The 18,536-nt window shown below is 37.7% G+C and overlaps 1 protein-coding gene across 12 annotated transcripts in view; it reads left to right on the top strand.

Annotated features, from left to right (window-relative positions):
* The window catches only part of foxp2 (forkhead box P2), a 120,538-nt gene that overhangs the window by 59,728 nt on the left and 42,274 nt on the right, over positions 1–18,536 (top strand). The gene's annotated exons all lie outside the window — the stretch shown is intronic.

Consider the following 18,536-nt stretch of genomic DNA (forward strand, 5'->3'; position numbering starts at 1 on the left):
GAGATCACAGATTAGATACCTACTGTATCTGATTGTGATTTGCCAGCTGCAGATATGTATCAGAGCCAATGATGAATGTTACACTCCTGTAATTACTATGCAAAGCGATCACTCTAAAACCTTGTTGTTAGGGAAAAATGTGCTGAGCTCATCTTACCAATCAATTTGTCATTGGCTGTAATCAGTATTGTGTTTTAGTAATGCTGGTATGTATGTACATGCAAGAAATGCATTGATCTTTGGATCTATACCATAATGTCCCATAATGAGCCAGTTACTTGATTACAGTGGTCTGTAAACTTAATCCTACCAGGGTTATCAGTGGGATTGATGAGCTAATGCTCAGGACGACTGCCCCCTCTAAATTGGCTCACTTCCATAGGAAGTATATTGATATTTGGAGCATGAGGAAGTCCCAGCTAATCTATTATTGTCATTTTAGTTGCTTTAGCCAAAGAGTTCCAGATCACTACAGGATAAGAATGTATCAATATAAGATTATTTTGTAAAAATTGACAAAATTAAGGTTCTTTTACAAAGAAATATTAAAAAATAATGGTGTCTACTGTGATTTCAGTTAAAACAGAAAAGCAACACATATTTCTGTTAATGTTAACATGTATACTCTTGTGGTTGTTTTTTAAACGTTACTGCATAGACTAGAGCTAAGATGTCGATTCATTATTATCTGAATCTGATAAAACTCTTCAAGTAAAATTGCAGTAAATCCAACAAAGAAAGTAACTCAAATTTTCTCTTCTGGTATTCTCAAAGAAGAAATTAACATTTTCATTTTTCCAAGTATGTAGTCAGGCAGGTTGAAATCAAGTCTAAAGTTGCTCCTAAAGTGAACGTTTTTGCATCAGATGGATCTGCCCAAAACACGGAAATGGAAAGTTATGGATCTAAAGTATGATTCTTTTAAGATTTAATCAAAACCGTACCATAAGCAGTTGCCTGTTGTTTATTATTTTAAAAAGAGCAATGCTCTCTACGCTGATACTCTGCTCTGATATGCTGGTTAAATGAGGTAAACATAGTCTGAGTCCAATCTTTAGCCCTCAGGGCCAAAGTCCAAGTTAGTTGGCTCTAGGTTGAATATGGTATCTGAGTAAGTGTAACAGGTTTATGTTAGTTCATTAATTCTTTGGATGATGCGCTTGAGTTGTCAGTCTATTCAAGAGGCATACTTATCATAGCTTGGCATCTGTTGTGAAATGATGGTTGGTGCTCCTAGTTTATTTATTTATTTATTTATTTATTTATTTATTTATTTATTTTTTAAATGGCAAATGGATAAAGATGCACTAAGCTTTCTTCAGCCAGCTAACCTACAAAGCATACAGAAATGTTGGTCATGGGTAGGGCTGCTTTTACTGTGTACTTCTTTAAGCTGGAGAAATCTCCTTGACTTTTTACTAGCATCTCATTAAAAGAACTGCAAGCTATTACTTTTTTTACACTCTAACCCTTTGGTGTAACTTGATACTTCAAACCAGCCCATTCATACTACAGAGGCATGTTTGTTCTGTCAAGGATTGTGGGATTTTATGATTTCAAAGATTTCTATATTATACATTGAAATAATATACAAAACGTTATGGTTTATACTTTCTGACTTACAATGTTTCCTTTGCTTGTTGGTCTAAACAAATATCTGTTTACTCTTGCAAAGAAATTTGAAAAATTCAGCTTGTGATATTGTCAGAGGAAAGAAACGTGTTGAAATTGATAAACTGGTTGAGTATTCATTTACGGCTTCTCCTGAGGCACATGATGCAGCAAAATGCAAACGACCCAACCCCATTTAAAAGACTCCAGCATTTTGACATAAATTACAATAGGTGCCATCTCACTTCTAGGCTTTACCCCTGTCGCTTACACGAGAGGTAGGCAGTGGTCCAACTTGAGACTGACAGCAATTAACCTGCCTTCCTTGCAGTTTAGCTGCAGGAAAAAAAGGAGGAGTGGGGGTGAAAAATCTGACAGCTGGTGATGGGTAGTATTTAGGGTTTAGGGGCAAATGAAATTCTCCCCAAAATGAAAGTCATTGGGGGGAAAGTTACCCCACAGACAAAGGACAAAATGACAGTGTGTGTTTGTGTGAAATCATCTCCCCCCTTTCAAAAACTCAACTTTGTGGTTCCAGATAGGTACATTCTAAATCCTTGACACCGACCATCACTTTCCACAAACAACCCTCAAGCATCTTTCACTGCCTGGCCTTCACCTGCCTCTCTGTCTGCCTCTTTGCACCATATTTGAGAAGGAACACACTCTCTTTCACACACACACAAACACACCTCTCAGATGCAAATCTGTGCTTTGCCCTTGAGCATAATTTAAAGGCCTAATCACCCAGACTGTCCCTTTGGATGGAGCAGAGGAAGGAGGGTGGGAGGATGGTGTCTCTCATTTGCACCCTTACACAAAGAAGCTCATTAGGTTTATCTTTCAGGCCTGAGATTGCCCCCACTCAACTGTGTAAATAAGACACCGGTCCCGGCCTGATGCATCAATCACCTCTCAGGACAGGAGAAAGACCTGGGCTGAAATATGAACGATTTCATAAAGGGAGCCTTTGTTAGCTATCATTGTCAGTGGCAAGATAAGGTTTTGCTGTAAAGGTAGGAGAAAGTGCGGGAGATGCAGGGGTACTGTATGTCTTTGTGAAACCATTTCCGCCTTCAGTGAAAAGACACCTCTTTTCTGGAAATCCTTGTGTCTGCCTTATTTACAATGAAAGCCATCCTTCTTTTTATTTCAAACCTGCCTATCAGCAGACAGTCCCAACAGAATAGTACATACAGGCCTGTGACATATAGGGCTGTAGTTCCCCTCCTTTGCGATGACACTAAAGATATAGGATGTGAATGACAGCGTAGCTACTGTTTGCTCACTCTTCCCCAGACAAAACACAGCATTATTCTATTATCTATCAAGACACCACCTCTTTCCTCTGCTCTCACTCTGTCTCCCCATTTTTGAGGCCTCCTTCGTATTCTTCAGCTCCTCGAAACCTGAGCTGTCCATCTATGTTTAAGATACATTGCATCAGGCCTCCCGGAATTTACAGTGGCGCTCTCCCACTAACTCCATTTCAAGCAGCCGTCCCTTGAGAGCGCAGTGAAATGTCAAGCTGCAAGGCTTGAAGAAAGACGAGGAGAAAAGGGACAGAGGAAAAGATGGAGGAAAGTGTGAAGATGAAGTTAAATCTGCTGGAAGTGAATTTCCATCGACATTTTGTTCTTTAACAGGTGGTAATGAGCAGTTTACCACCTGAAAGGCTTGAAAGATATTTCTTTTATATTTTGCCAAATTACAAAACAGTTACTCTATTATTCTAAAGTTGAAAGAAAGAAATACTACCTTATACAACACTGACTTTTGCTTGTATTTATGGCAAGTTTTTGTTTGGCTTTTTTTTCTAAATAAGTCAAGGTTAGTAAGTTTAGATCTGCAGCATGTGTGATTGACAATTCTCAAGTTGGGTCACAGATTGCTACTTGTATTTATATCCAAGGCTTTTCTTTTAATCTCTTTCTATCCAGGATTGTCCTGTATTTAACTCTGTTCATCTTTTAGATTGGCTACATGCTGCAGATGAAACTCCTTATGGTTTTTCATGACTTACTATATTAGAGTGAGTTAATCTAACTATTGACAACTAACAAACTCTTACCTCAAAGAGCAAATTCTTGACAGAATATTATTGAGAAGTCCTGGCAAAGTCTTTTTGCCTCCTTGAATAGTTTTTTTCCCCGTTTTTCATGTTTGGTGCCAGCAGTCTTTTCAACTAAGGCTGGGCAATTAATTGCATTTGTAATTTGATTTTTAATCACACAATTTCTAACAGGAGTAAGACCCTAAATTTCTCCCTCCAGCCCTTTAGGTGGAGGTAAAACGCTTGAAGTGGGTTTGTAACCACACAGAAGGGTAGACAGCATAGCAGCTAGTGTGCAGATCCATGCATGCAAGTAGAAATCAGTGCTTTTTTAAAAAAAATGGTTATGGTAAAGTCCTGCAACAATGGACTCTGGATGAGTGTGAGGTTGAAAATTCTATAAGCTTGGGGTTAGTGCAAAGGAAAATCCAAAAAAAAAATCTCAATCGCAATTTTGGTTAAAAATAATTGCAATTTAGATAGTTTGCAAAATCATTGAGCCCTATTTTCAGCTCATGATAAAAGTACTATTCTCTACTGAAAAAGACCACCAGACTTTACCATAGAGAATGTTTGTTTAGGCTAATATGCAGTGTTACCAGTGATTCAATTTAATATTGGGGGGTGGGGATGAGTTGAATGAGTTGTATTTGGAGATAAAATAGTTATAGGGCTGTATATATTTTTTAATAGTTTTCATTCTCCCTTTTGATTTGTTCCTTGAGTTTATGGAATTCTGATGTTGAGGTTTGATTTTTGGCGAGTTTCACTTTTCTTTCTCCCCTGCCTCCTTTTGTCCTATGTAGTGCACAAGCCAAGTGATAAATGTCCTGGCCAGGGTTAACCACCTCTGTGTAAATAAGAGGCATTCATTGAGTTGCACACACTGTGGCCAATAATCTAGCTGTTTTTCAGCTAACCTGGTGCAGGCCAGGATCAATGGCCACTTCACAACTCATTTCCTTTCACGCCTCCCTAACTGCCCTAGTCCAGCCCAGGGAAATAAATGGCACTGGATCCATACGTCCCCTCACAAAAGCGCAAACACATATATAGAGAGGTATACACACTCACACAAGTACATCTACACAAAGCCCATTCTCTTCAAAAGCTAAGCAATTGCCCCACTTTGATAATTTACTTGCAGACTGACTTGGTGTTGAATGGTGCCTCATCTTCTGCAGCTTCACCGCATAAAACAGGTATTTTGTCATTGTTTGTTGCCACTCCCCTGTCATCTGCTTAAACAGTCATTAATATAGCAGGGTGGAGTGTTACTGTCACACACAAGCTGGAAACATACATGTAAATGCCTCTGTTTTGGTCTAATATGGAGTTAACGGGATAAAAAAAATGTTTTCCAATTCATAGAAGGTAACGCACTGCTGCAAGCTCTCTCTATAAATGTTTCTTTTCCCTCCCCATCCGACAAGGCAAGTGGCTTACAGTCATTTGATAGGCCACGACACTGCTATCCATTTAACAGAGCTTAAAAATCCTACATATGCATATGCCAGGGTTTCTTAAGCTGACAACCAAAAGACAGGATTTTCTAGAAGGCAGCTTTGGAGTGTTGTGAATTTAACAAGCATGTCTAGTATTACAGTCCCTCTCTGCTTTGGTCATGAATAGTAACAAATCAGACTCTGAAACGCATGCTCGATGGTTTGTTGTGTGTACCCGCTTTGCCTCCTCTAACTAATATTGAAATGACTGCAAATCTGGTTAAGAAGATGACTACCAAGAGGAAGTGCCATCTTCTCACTAATACGCTCTGAATCTGCAAACAGATTCCAGGTATCTTTGCTATGTTGTTACCCTTGTTCCCACTCTCTGCTGCTCTGATAGCCCTTATCATTTACCCATTTTTGAACATATAAATGGTCTCTCTCAAGTTGTTTGTAGTCATAACACCACCCCTCCTCGAGAAGAAACACTTTTTCAGACATTGCTGCCGCACACTGTATACATATGTAAGAGAGACTTTCTCACAGCCCTTCTACTCTTCACAGCTTTTCATACAAATGCAGTAAATAAGCCCAGGCCTCAGGGAATTGGAAGCCTCAAACAGAAAAACTGACTGACATGTCACTTAGTGCTGGCTTTGGCACTCTTCACTGCAGGCTTTGGAGATCAAGCCTCCAGGTCGGAGTGCGTCGGGCAAGGTCTTCTCCTTACTGTATCATTTACATCGATATAATAGATTTTATTTGCTTTCCAACCTAAGCGAATACATCGAATAACTATATGCTTATATAATGTTTGGATAACTTACAATCAACTAAACATTTGTTTTGGGAGGTGGAGAGATTAAGACCTACCAGAGTGTGAGGTTAATGATGGAAGTGACACTTGGCATCCATTGCAGCAGAGATAGACAAGCCCACCCCTCTAATGCCTGTGTTCGCACTCAAACAGCCTGCCATTCCTCATCAAGACTTAACCACCGCTTATTTACCCACACGGGAGACTTAACTCGCTGAAATTGATCAGTGATAGCACTGGAAAGCTGCTTGTTCCAAACGTGAAAGAAAAAAAAAAGAGCGACACCCATGAGCATATGCAGAACATGCTTTTGTTGGCAAGGCGCAGCACTTCAAGCTTGAGCAGACACTAAGCTGATATTGGTTTCACGCTTCAGTCCGTGTAGTGCAACAATCTTTCAGTAGAAGCCCAGAGATTTGATTGTTTCTGCATATGCATTTACCAGAAGTTTACATGATAAATATACATTAGCCTGGTGGCTTGGCCATGCATATTATTGTTTCTGAGATACCCTTCTTCAAGCATTTCTTTTCACCTGTTTGGACTTCATCATCCCGTTCGGCACGAACCTGATAATCCTCATCTGCAAGAAACTTTGAATGGATTCATAAGAATGTTTGGCTTGTTGGTCTTTCACTGAATTTCTCAGCAAGCAGAGACATCTTTGTGAAGGGCCGCAAATTCTACAAAAATGCAAATTATTGAGGTTTTTTTTAAGACTTAGAAGTTCTGCTATCTTTATATTTAATATAATACCAGTGTGCCTCTTAGTTTGGTCCATACTTCATTTGGTAATGCCTGTATAGAAGTGCTAAATTATTTGCCATTTATCATTCATGCAAATTTGAACCCTAGCTTTTATGTTTTCCTTTTCTTTTTTTTTTCAGCCATGGTAATTGTTCCGGTTCTTGCATGGAGTGCTATGAAGGGAATGATCATGCTTTTGGCACATTTATCAAAGCCTTAAAAAAAGAAAAAGGAAAGGGGAGGCCCTTTTTTCACATAGCCGGACTAAGTGTGCGACAGAGTGATACATTTTCTTGTTAGGAGAAATTACATCCACTAACTTGAGCTACTTCAGCATGAAATTGAAAAAGAAGCATTTCTTGTGAATTTCCATCCTTGATTCAATGAAAGATGTAGATTAGCCTTAAAAAAAAAATAGAAGAGCTGTGGGTACAAGAATGAAATGAAAGAAGTGATTCTGCTCACGCCGGCTTGTTCTGAGAAGCGTGATATAGGATGCTGCTGGAAAACTCTTTGTTTATGGAAGCAAGTTGTACTTAGGCTTGTTTTAGATGTAGAAAAAATGCTTTTAACATCTCTTTTTTTTGCATTGGTGCATGTTTTTTTGGTTCTCCGTGTAGTTAATCCATATCTAAGCCATATGATATGGGCTTATTTGTATCACTGTATCACTCACATCCCATCACAACACATCACCAGGGCCAGGTGGGTCCGAAATGAACATACAGAAAGATGATCCCAGAAGCTTTCTCTCATGAAGCCACAAATGACAACATATTAAAAGGTTTTTATTTACATGTTCTCTAAAAAAAAATTGAGGCTTACAGAACAGCTGGATTTCTTTATTTCATTATCTTGCACAAAGGTGCACTCTATAGTAGAATGATTTGTTAAAAGATATTTGGTGAAATCAGCTTTTATTTAGGGGTATCAGAGTAAATGGAGCTGATTACTAGAGACTTAGCAACAGGTTTGTGGCGACAGAGTTAGAGTAATGGGAAAGGGGCGTCCTACGAAACACTTGGATTTGATCAGTCAAATGAATTATTAATACTTTGAAAATACATATATATGTAGGGCTGCAACTAATGATTATTTTTCACATCAATTAATCTGTCGATTATTTTTTTTAGATAAATGTATTAATAATCAGATAGCCAAAGGTTCCTTAAAGAAGATTTTTTAAAGAAATTAAACCAGGGGAAACTTAAACTTTTCTAATTGAGGATTTCTGGATAGAGCATATTGACAGATGAAACATTTTTCATCTTAAAAGCAAAACGTTAATATTGTTTTTTACAATTTTGCCCTGTGAGCTAAAGTCATGTTTTAGAGTCTCTATACTCAATTTAACAATTAATCAGTTACTAAATTAGTTGATTATTTCAATAATCGCTTATTCATGATGTATCCGATTGTTTTGCCCTACATATATGCATTCATAAACTGAAGTTTATCTCTTCTTTGTGCACTTACAAACTTGTTTCATGAAACCCAGCCCAGTCAGGTGATGAAAATCGGGGGATAGGTTGATGACAGAGAAAGGTGACAACATCTGACTGATATATGCTGACTGTCAGTGAGGCAGGTAGATAACAGTATCTTCCTCTTGCTCACGTAAAGGTCAAACATGCATCCTTATAACTGGAATATTCACAAGAGAAGCAGCGCAAGGAATGGACGGAAGGGGAGCAGGGGAAAAAAGCTGTTACATAATCAACATGATTTGAGAAAAAAGACGGGCAAAAAATCGGATCCATTTCAGTCTTTTATTGAGTTTATCCTTGAGCAGAGTAAGGCATTCATTGGGAGGAAGCTGGTGTCAAGATGAGAAACAAAGTAATCACACTGACCTGTTTAAACCAAAAGATATTTGAAAGTTCACCTGTTTTGTTTCACTGGGAAAAAATAAACAATTTCTTCTTAAATGAATTAGGTAAAACAGAACTATCCTACAGAAAAATAACTTAGCTGCATCAGTGATGGAGGTGAGTTCACTTACAGCACAGGTCAGAGTGCTCTCTGTCTCATCGACCACTTAAAGAGGGTAACACTTAGACTCAACACTTAACCTGAGCACTGTAGGTTGAGCCAGACAGACACTCATACTATTGAACTGCAACAACAGCCCACACCCCCATAACCTTGAAAAAACCGAGTTCAAACCAAGAAACGTTTTTTTTGTTAAATGTAAAGCAACAATTATTCCTACTGCTATAGTGCAGTAATAAAGGTCGACAAATGTTTTAAAAAAGTATAAATTATTTGTTTTGAGCAATAATATGAGCAGGGATTCAATGATGTGTTTAATGTGCTCACCTAGGAATTTGTATGGTCATTTATGTCAGAAAAAAAATAAGATTACCGGTAGCTGACATTTGACCAGACTATCTGCTTTAGTAATCTGCACTCAGCTGCTTTAACGACAAGCCAGACTGTGCCAAATTTACAGTAAAATATGTATAAAGTAGCTTTTACCTGAATAAAGCTAATGGCTGATGTTCCTTCAGTTGGCACGCAACTAGAGTAATTGTTTTTTTCTTAACAGAAATCTTTTTAAACTGTGCAGTTTCTGTTTCTTGTAAGATAGGTAGAACCGTCGGAGCCTGTTTTCAGCCAGGATATCAACAGGTGGGGAGTGTGTTACTATTGGGTCATACGGCTCACATTCATTGTACACCTGCATTCCTTGACCTATATTGTTTGATTTTTCCTTTGGTTGTAAAAATATATTTTCTAAATTAAGTCCTGAAAAGGCCTTACTTCACCTTCAATTTTCTTTTATTTAAATGTGTTTAAATATTGCATATTCTATTACCTATGTGTAAAAAATTAATTTTTCTTTCTGCACTAGTTTCCTTTTTTGTCTTTTCCCAAACTGTTATCATTGTTAATGTCTTTTCTAATCGATGAGTAATTTGCAATACTTTTTGTTAAACCCACATGAAAAATCTGTCCATCTATTTCTATTTCTTTCTGTAAAGGAACGTATTATGAAGGTTTACAAGGTTACATGTTGCAGCATGTGACGATAAAGACTTGGATGAAGCATAAAACACCTATCTTAGTGGGATGGTATAGCATATGCAGGTAAAAAAAAAGAACAGCCTATAAGATTGCACTTTTTAATCATACCTGCATACAAAAAATGAACCAGGATAATTGCTAAAAACTGCTGGAATACTAGCGCATGGACAAGGGAAAGAACTGACTGAAATTCCGGACAATATGTAATTACTGCATTTACAACATATTTTGGATACATGCACATTTTTCATGTTCTTCTCTTTCTATTGAAAATTTTTCTACCTGTTTCATGATCTCGCCATTCATCGTTGTTTGCTTTACCATCTCAGACACCAATAATGTATATAAATAAAAGTTTTGGCATGATGACCACAAGAAGTTTATCCAAGTTTATCCCTAAACACATTTTTAGCATGTAGTGTTTATACATGGCCTTCGGAGAATACCTGGATTTCTGTACAGTTGGCCTAAATCTATTGAATTGTGACTTTTTAATTAAGCCAGTTGGCTGGACTTCCTTTGATTTTAGGGTATCAGTGTAAAGGCTGTGGAAAAGGTGGTTTTACAAAGCATTAACTCATGAGAAAAGATTTTAACATATTTTAAACTATAATTTTTTTTTAATTCCATTAGAATTCCCAATTAAAAGTATTGACAAAAAGTAAAATAGATATGCTATTGGCATTTTTACTGTGTTGTTAAATTTTCTACATTGTCCAGCTCTCTTTGGAAATGTTGTTGCTCTTATACTAAATGGTAAAGAAATGTATATGCAATTTTCCATAATGAGGTCAATGATTGACGGCTTGGAATAATAGCAGTGTTTTCCCATGTTTTAGCTGCTGTAGTTTGCATAGAATCTCCATGACAATGACGGGAGGAAAGACAGCAAATCATGTGGTTATTACTGGCATGGTCTGTCAAGCATCGCCGCAGACATGTACATACTGATGTGTATGCGACGCTTCAGCTTTTAGATTTAAATACCAATCAGCCAAGTAAAGCTTATTGTTTTTCTTTGCGAGAGGGCGAAAAATAAGTTTCAAGTTGCACAATAGAGAGGGGGGCCCCTCTGAGGTTTCCTCACCACCAGAACTTCTCTCTCTTACTGAAGCTTTCTTCCTTGGGCAGAAGAGAGCAAATTCATCTCATCAGTCCTCCGGGGACGGTGTAGCTATGCAGCTCTGTTTACTGTGGTAGAAAGTTAATATAAATTTTCATCAGTGGGAGAAGTTTACACATACGATTTCTATTTGTCCTTCATTATTAGCACCTGAGTCTGGTGCTGGGTAGGCATAATTGTCTACAGACACAGGCCAAATAGATGCAAGGGAAAGGCAAATAAGCACACCCCAAAATAATTTGATGCTTGTGTGTTGCAATCCGTCACCCTAGGAATTCTTAATCTTGAGAATCAATAAACAAGAGGTGAGATAGGTGGGAGAGAGGGGGGAGGAGAAAGAAGAGGAGGGGGGTGAAATGAATATTGTGATATGAGTGTCAGGAAAGTGAACAGAAAAGAAACAGATGAATTCAAAGTGATAGTTAGGAAAAGAGTTAGCTATCGATTTGCAAGTTGTTGTATTTTCCGTTTTAGCTACAAAGGGCTGTCTGTCCTTCAGAAGGTAAAAGTCTAACAAAGATATGACTGAGTTTATGCATATTGAGCAAGAGGGAGCTGATGTAGCTGAAAATATGAAGACAGAGGTAGCAGAGGAGGACACAGACGCCCATTGTTCTGCAGGATGTTTTTACCTCTGTCCTGAGGCCCAGGCAGATTCTCCACGGACTGTTGATTTATTGAGTCATACATTAAAATACTCATTACTCCTGCATGTTTTTCCAAATTCCCTCTTTCTACCAGGTTTATTCCTTATACTGTCCCCTGGAAAGTGTTCTTAAAGGAACCACTGGCATATTTCTTCAAAACATTGACATTTGTCTCCCATTTTTCATTTTGAAATAAACTAATTTTATGAAATCACGAGGGAGCACCAGAATTGTCCACAAACATAAACTTAAGTGAACCCCAAATACTTGGACTGCATTTTCTTTGTGAAGGTAAAATTATTCTTGAATGTTTAGCCTTTCTTGAGTGCCATCAGCTACTCTGAGCTTCATATAAGATTAGAAATCATTGCACTCTCTGGAAAGGTACTTAAGGCCCCATCCTCTTGCCTCCACTAACTTAGCCTGTGGTTTTCATTAAAGTTTTGTGTGGGATATCTCCACCCAACAATCTTTTCCGCTTCACAAGCCAGCTTCTTCAATCCACTTATCCAAATTTCCTGATTTTACTCAAACATAAGAGGATAGGATGTAAATATTTTAGTATTGCGTGTTTAGGTTCTACATTATGCTAGAAACCTTTGCCCGATCAACTTTCTCTGTGTTAAACAAAAATCAACGGTATCAAGGTGTTTTTTAAACAATTATTACATCATCATAAACACTTTCAGATATCTTGTCTAAGTGTTAAAGTGTTTTGAAAAGCAGGCCAGAAAAAATGTACTACTCAACTTGCACAGTATGGCACATACTACCTACCTCCCCTACTTATTTCTGTAGACTCTGTTAGCTGCTGCAAGTTACACTCCAATAGAAATGAGCTAATTAAGGCTGGTTGGAAAATTATTCTGATAGAGATAAAACCAAACAAAGCAGAGGTTTAAAAAACAAGAGAAACACTTAGCAGCACTCTTATTGATCTAAAACTGCCATTTTAGGTCAATAAGAGTGACCTAAACATCGAATCAATTAACCAGATGATATCAAGCTTATTTAGATTTTATTCTTATTTATTTATACTTTTGGAGCAAGCTGATCAATAGGAATAATATTATGCACGAAAAGAAAGTTGATGTGAAATTTTTGGTGAATGTAAAATACTTTTATCTCAATCTAAATAACTAGTAACAAATGTTCTTTTTAGTATTTTTTGTGGAAAAACCATAAAGAACTCTTTATTTCAGCACTCATAGAAAAAAATTGTCATAAAAGAGTTTCTTTATAATTTTGCTGTAAATATAATGATGCTATAGATTTACTGATGGTTATCATTCATTAATATTATCAACTTGATCACTTATTTTTCAGTAAACAGTATATTAACGCAGTTCTCTGCCTCCTCCGTCTAATATTGTTTGATGATAGTTAATGTTTTACTAGCTTCTACAGCACAAAAAAATTAGGCTTATAGGAAATATGTTGGGTTGCAAAAAAAAAAAAAAACAGATTTCATGTTGCAGCAACCAAATGAGTTACTTTGGTAACGCTGGTTTAATGCCAGAGTTGGCCAGGTACAACCTGTGGGTTTTCCTTTAACCACAAAAAAAGCAGCTTATAGAAACAGCAAAATCAACTGGATAAAAAAATCTATGTTTGTAAATAGATTTTTGTTTTAATTTTATAATGTAAAATCAGTAAAAACAGGTTCATGCCATATTCTTTGTTATATATTTTTTTTCGCAAATGCAGATATAACACAAGAAGGAATCAGCGTACTGTATGTAATTTTTTATCTAAATTATATCAAGCTTTCAGTATTTTGTTTTTTATTTTCGCTTTCCTTTTAACATGTTGTCTGGAAGCTGAGATAAATAGGCTGGCAATGAGGTGTTGTTATGTTGTGCAACCTGTATGTGGGCCTAAAAGTTGTCAAACCTGTCATCTCAGCCGAAACTCTCCCGGAGTTGAAAAGCATCCCACAATAAACACACAGACGTATTCAGAAGAAGTATCTCCTCAGCAGTCTTGAGATAAGTCCTGTTAGCCCTGGCGCAGCCTCATTTCTCACTGATCGACAACCGGCACCTTGTTTACAGCTGCTTCCTGCAACGTGGAGGCATTCTGTAAAGAAGTACCTGTTGAGAGCAGGATATTACACGCCTGTGTCATCATTCCAATATCAGCTAAATCCCCTAATAACAACAACTCCTGGTGTGATTTGAGTCAGGAAGTGATCTGCACTGTCCAAACACAATGTCACAGCCCCTCAAACATTTTCACTGGCAATGTCATGCCTAAATATCCTGCAGCCTCTGTGTTGATTTAAAAGAATGACATTCTTTGCGGATGGTTTATTTCTTTCCCGCCGCTAACCACATGCAATAAGCAATCTGGAGATTTGCAATGGTTTGGCCCTGGTATTGAAGCAGCTCTTAATGTATTTCATGCTTATTTAAGATCTTTGCATGCTTCTTATAAAGGTGCATGGCGTTCACTGTTGCTTATTACCATGCTGTGTGTAGAACTGGAGTTCTGCAAAAGGTAGAAAAGCAGATGGACGATAGTGTGGGTCCTTTTGTCAGCCTCTTGTTTTGTGCCCTCTGTAGTGATCTCTGCATGCCTATTAATGTAGGAGAGGAATGCCTGTGTAAACATTGTTGTTTCTCAGTCCGTTTCGCATTATAGTTGCCTGTGTCGCCTTTCTCCTGACCTTACTATCTGAAACCAATTACACCAGATCCATTTGGGCTGAATCTTATTTTCATAAGGATCCCTGTGTCGCAGTCTTGGTCACACTGTGTTATTTTCCCTCCCTGTATTTCTTTCCCCCTTTTTTTCCAGAGTCTGTGATGGATATCAACATCAAATATGCCTCTGAGTGCCTTGTTATTTATATAGCGAGGGCCTGGCTCTTTTTTTTTTTCTTTTTTACACTGTCTGCCTTGCTCTCTCATTCTAAGAATGTACCACATTGTGCTGTTTATACAATGTGTGAATTAATAGACTGGGAATGTCATTTTTTCGTGCATAGCAACCTAAGGTTAAATAGCTGGAGCATCTGTACCAGTGTGTGTATGCATGTTTTTTTTTTTTTTTCTTGTCCGCTCAGGCAGCTCTTCAGCCAACTTTTGATGACTTTCCTTTTTGTGCTTTCATACGGGCTTTAGCTCCAGCATGTATGCGGAGCGAGGAGTGGGTGGCACAAATTGGTGCTTTTTACTGTAATGGCTGAATACTCAGAGCTGGTGAAAGAGAAGGAAAAAGACCTTTCATCCCACCCCCCCTCCATTTTTACCTTCCACACCATCACACGCTCTCCGAAAAAAATGACTAACCCCAATTCCATGGAGGAGGTGCCAGACTGCTTCAGACATGACATGCCACTCTGAAAAAGTTCTGTCCGGTGTTGATAAGGCCTGTGTTATGTCCTCAGTATGAGCAGCCTCCTCTTTTTAACAAGCCTGGCATAGATGATCTCCTTGCTTCCTTTGATATGCATTCCGAATGAATGGATTTGCTTCTTTAAAAGTATACTTTTAACTTTACATACGTCACTGTATTTAACCTGGCTGACAAACCAACAAAAAGTGTTGAATAGTTAAGAACATTCCAGTATTTTTACATATATAAAAGTTTGAAAGTGTGGCATGCATTTGTATTCAGCCCTCCTAACTATATTGTGAAACCCTTTTCCCCCATATGATGATAAAGTGAGGAAAAGTGCAAAGTTGCTTTAGATGGTAACTATATTTAGTCTATTGCGTAAAATGACTCCACCTTTCTGTTTTATGTCCACTCTATATATTTGACACAAATACAGTGCATGTTATGAGGTTACACATTTACCAACAGAGACTTCTGTATAATTTTAAAGTGATTATCAAATATATAGTAATGGTTCTTAATGTCTGGACTTAAAGCTGTGTGGTATACATTTGCATTTAGGCCACTTTAATCTGCACACCTCAAATAGAATTCAATGCAAAGAATTCCCTTCAGAATTCCCCAATAAAGGACTAAATTATCCCCATGCTGTTACATGGTGGTAGCAGCATCATGCTGTTGGGAAGCTTGTCAGAGTGGCAAGACATTTTTTGGACACTCCACGCTGTCTCATTTGGACTACATATAAATGCGCTTTGTAACAATATCAAATCTTAAATATCTGAATGATTATTTTTTATCAATTTTGTGCACCTTTATGACCTATAATAAGAAAAAACATAGATATTTTAATCAAAACATTTTAAAATAAAGGGGTATACATCTGTTCTTAAGATAAGGCACTGTACTGTGTTGAAAAAGATGCTTATGTGAGTGTTGTTAAATTATTATTTTTTTTTATTTTTTCTTTTGACCCTTTCGCAATATATAAAGGAGCTTTTGTGTATTTGTATAACACAGTAAGTCACTATTGATTCACACATGGATAAACATTTCCCCCCGCCAGCTAGCTTTAGTCGCACTCATCAAGCAACCCTCCCCTCTAACTACTGTGTGCAGGACTCAATAAGCCTTATAATTACCTTGATTCACCAATCATGGTGAGATTAATTGGGCCCTGTGTTTTAATTAGCAAAGTGATTGGATGCATTCAAAAAATTGATGTTGTCTTTTATGCCTGGTAAAAAAAAAGAAAAGAAAAAAAAATGCTTCATTTCTCCACCCATGACAGAAGTTTGCGCGTGTCTCTGCTCAGTGCCGTTGCTGATGTGCACTTTAGTGTGTGTTTTGAAGAAACAACTAGAGCTCAGCTTACAGATGCCACCATACACAGTCACATGTATATAAACTAGTGGGGACTGTGATCCTTTTACCGAAGAGATGGATCAATACAATTAGGACCCAGTGCCAGTGTAATGTGTTTGTTTACTTTGAATCAGAAGTCCTGGCTCCTCCTGAGCAGCCAGACAGCTCCCTCCCCAGACCCACCTCCACCTCTCAAGGCACCTCCCGAGCTCTTTCTTTTCATAATTGATCAGCAGAGGGGGGGATTGGATGTGTTCCCTGAGGGGGTTAAGGCATGGCAACTTTTTCCTCTCCTCCTTTCCTCCTCTTTTTTCCCCCCCATTTGCCTTTTCTCTATCTGTCTGCTGTCTTCTCTGTCTGTTTGCACAGGATCTCAATGTACTAGTTCAAACATTGTTCCCATCAGCTGGTTTGAGCTGCGCCATATGCACGTCTGTCAAAGCAGCCGTTGTCATGGATACCAACTAGCACCAGAATGAAATGAGAACCTGAGATTCTGGAGGAAGTGTCGCTCTCCACCTAAGTTTGAGTTTTAAACAGAAAAAGAAAGACTGTGAAGTTGTTGTGCTGCTCCTGCTTGATGCTTCTCAGCACAGAGAGCAAGTTGTTCTGTTGTATTGCGTTCTCTACTGCTGGACTCTCTAATGCTTCTGTTGAAGAACTGTGGGAAGCTGCTCGCCTGCATGCGTGTTCACCGTGGAGCTGAAAGCAATGATGCAATAAAAAAAAACAAAAAAACATACCAGCCTTTTTGATTCTCATGAAGCTGGTTTCTTCTCCACACTATGAAGAAAAAAATTATTTATCTCCTGGCACATCTCATATTGATTAACTCTTTGAAGTAAATACTTTTTTTTAATTTGAGTTATCTTTTGTCATCATTTGGTTGTGGAAGTTGGAGCTTGACATTTTATCGTATCTCAGTTAAACATGTTTGTTTTAAGTTAGAAACAAATAGAATTGCTGTCGTTTTGACAGAGCTTCCCATTAGGCTGGCTGACAATACTCTAAAATACTCAGTAAAAAGGTTTTTAAACCACCTGGAGCAAACAGTGAATTACTTTTATTGTTGATCTTCTGTTGGGGATCTTAATGATAAGAACAAGGGATTTTGTACAGTTTTCAGTCAGGACAGAGTTTCATAATCTCAAGTTAAAATTTTACATTTATGGATTGGATTGTGTTTTTTGAAATGATAATGTTTTTTTTTGTTTTGTTTTGGTAACATTTTTAATCTCATATTTAGAGAGTTTTAAAACTTGTTAACCATAACCATAACATTGAGTACAGACGAGTTAAAAGGTATAGTGGAGGATTTTCGCGAATTTTTTGAAAACAACCGCCCTCTTCACTTAAAAAAAGAAAAAAAAATGCACATGCACAACCCTGTACCTGCTCCCGAGAGGGAAAGCCTATTAAATGCATGCAGGAGCCCATTTCTCCTCGTGCACTCTCTGTTTAAAAGTAGCTCTTTGCATCGCTCATACAAGCTTACGTTCCAAATGAAGATTTGCAATTCTTTCCACCAGTAAGTGAAAATTGGGACAAGCACATAGGACAACCTTACGTAAACATATCACCAGAATGATTGACAATAAAGAGGACCATTTATTTTAATGATCCACCCAGAAAAAAATATAAAAAATCTTCCATTATACCTTTAAGATGCAGTTTTGGCTCTGTGAAGATCATTATTTTCATATGTCCCCAACCAATGTTAGTCCTTTAAAAGTCAATATCGCACAAAATTTTACCTCGTCTCAACAGGTGTTGATGAAAAAAAATTACAATTTACAAGCGCAAACTTCAGATCTGTCAAGATCTGTGTAAACAGCTGTGAAGTAATTTTTATTAAGATGGGGAACATTCTCTCTATCCCCACCAATCTATTAATCTCTCTATCTATCTACCCATCCTCTGCACATAAGCACCCTTAATGCACAGTGTAAAACCTGGACTGCTGGTTAATTCATTCTAAATGTAATCTGATGTTGATTTTGTCAACTTTAATTACAGCTCCCAGGGACACTTCACATGGTGCTGCCTCTACTTCACATTGATATTATGAATATGCAAATGTGCTGGTAATTTGCGGTGGGAAGTGGATATTTCAGTTGAGCACACACTAGACAGGTCAATTCTACTCCCCATCACCCCCCCCCCCACACACACACACACATACACACACTCATCGTCATTCTTCAGAGGTGCTTTAGACAAACAGCATTTATCTGTGATCATAACTATACCAGATGTTACTGAAACATATCTTTAGCGATACTTAAACAACATGAAATGTTTTCTCATTCAGCTTTGTCTTTCAAAAAGTAGTTATTTTTCACACTTTTTTGTGTGT

Source organism: Cyprinodon tularosa, unplaced genomic scaffold, assembly GCF_016077235.1.
Source record: "Cyprinodon tularosa strain WSP-4 unplaced genomic scaffold, ASM1607723v1 ctg520, whole genome shotgun sequence".
Classification (NCBI taxonomy): Eukaryota; Metazoa; Chordata; class Actinopteri; order Cyprinodontiformes; family Cyprinodontidae; genus Cyprinodon; species Cyprinodon tularosa.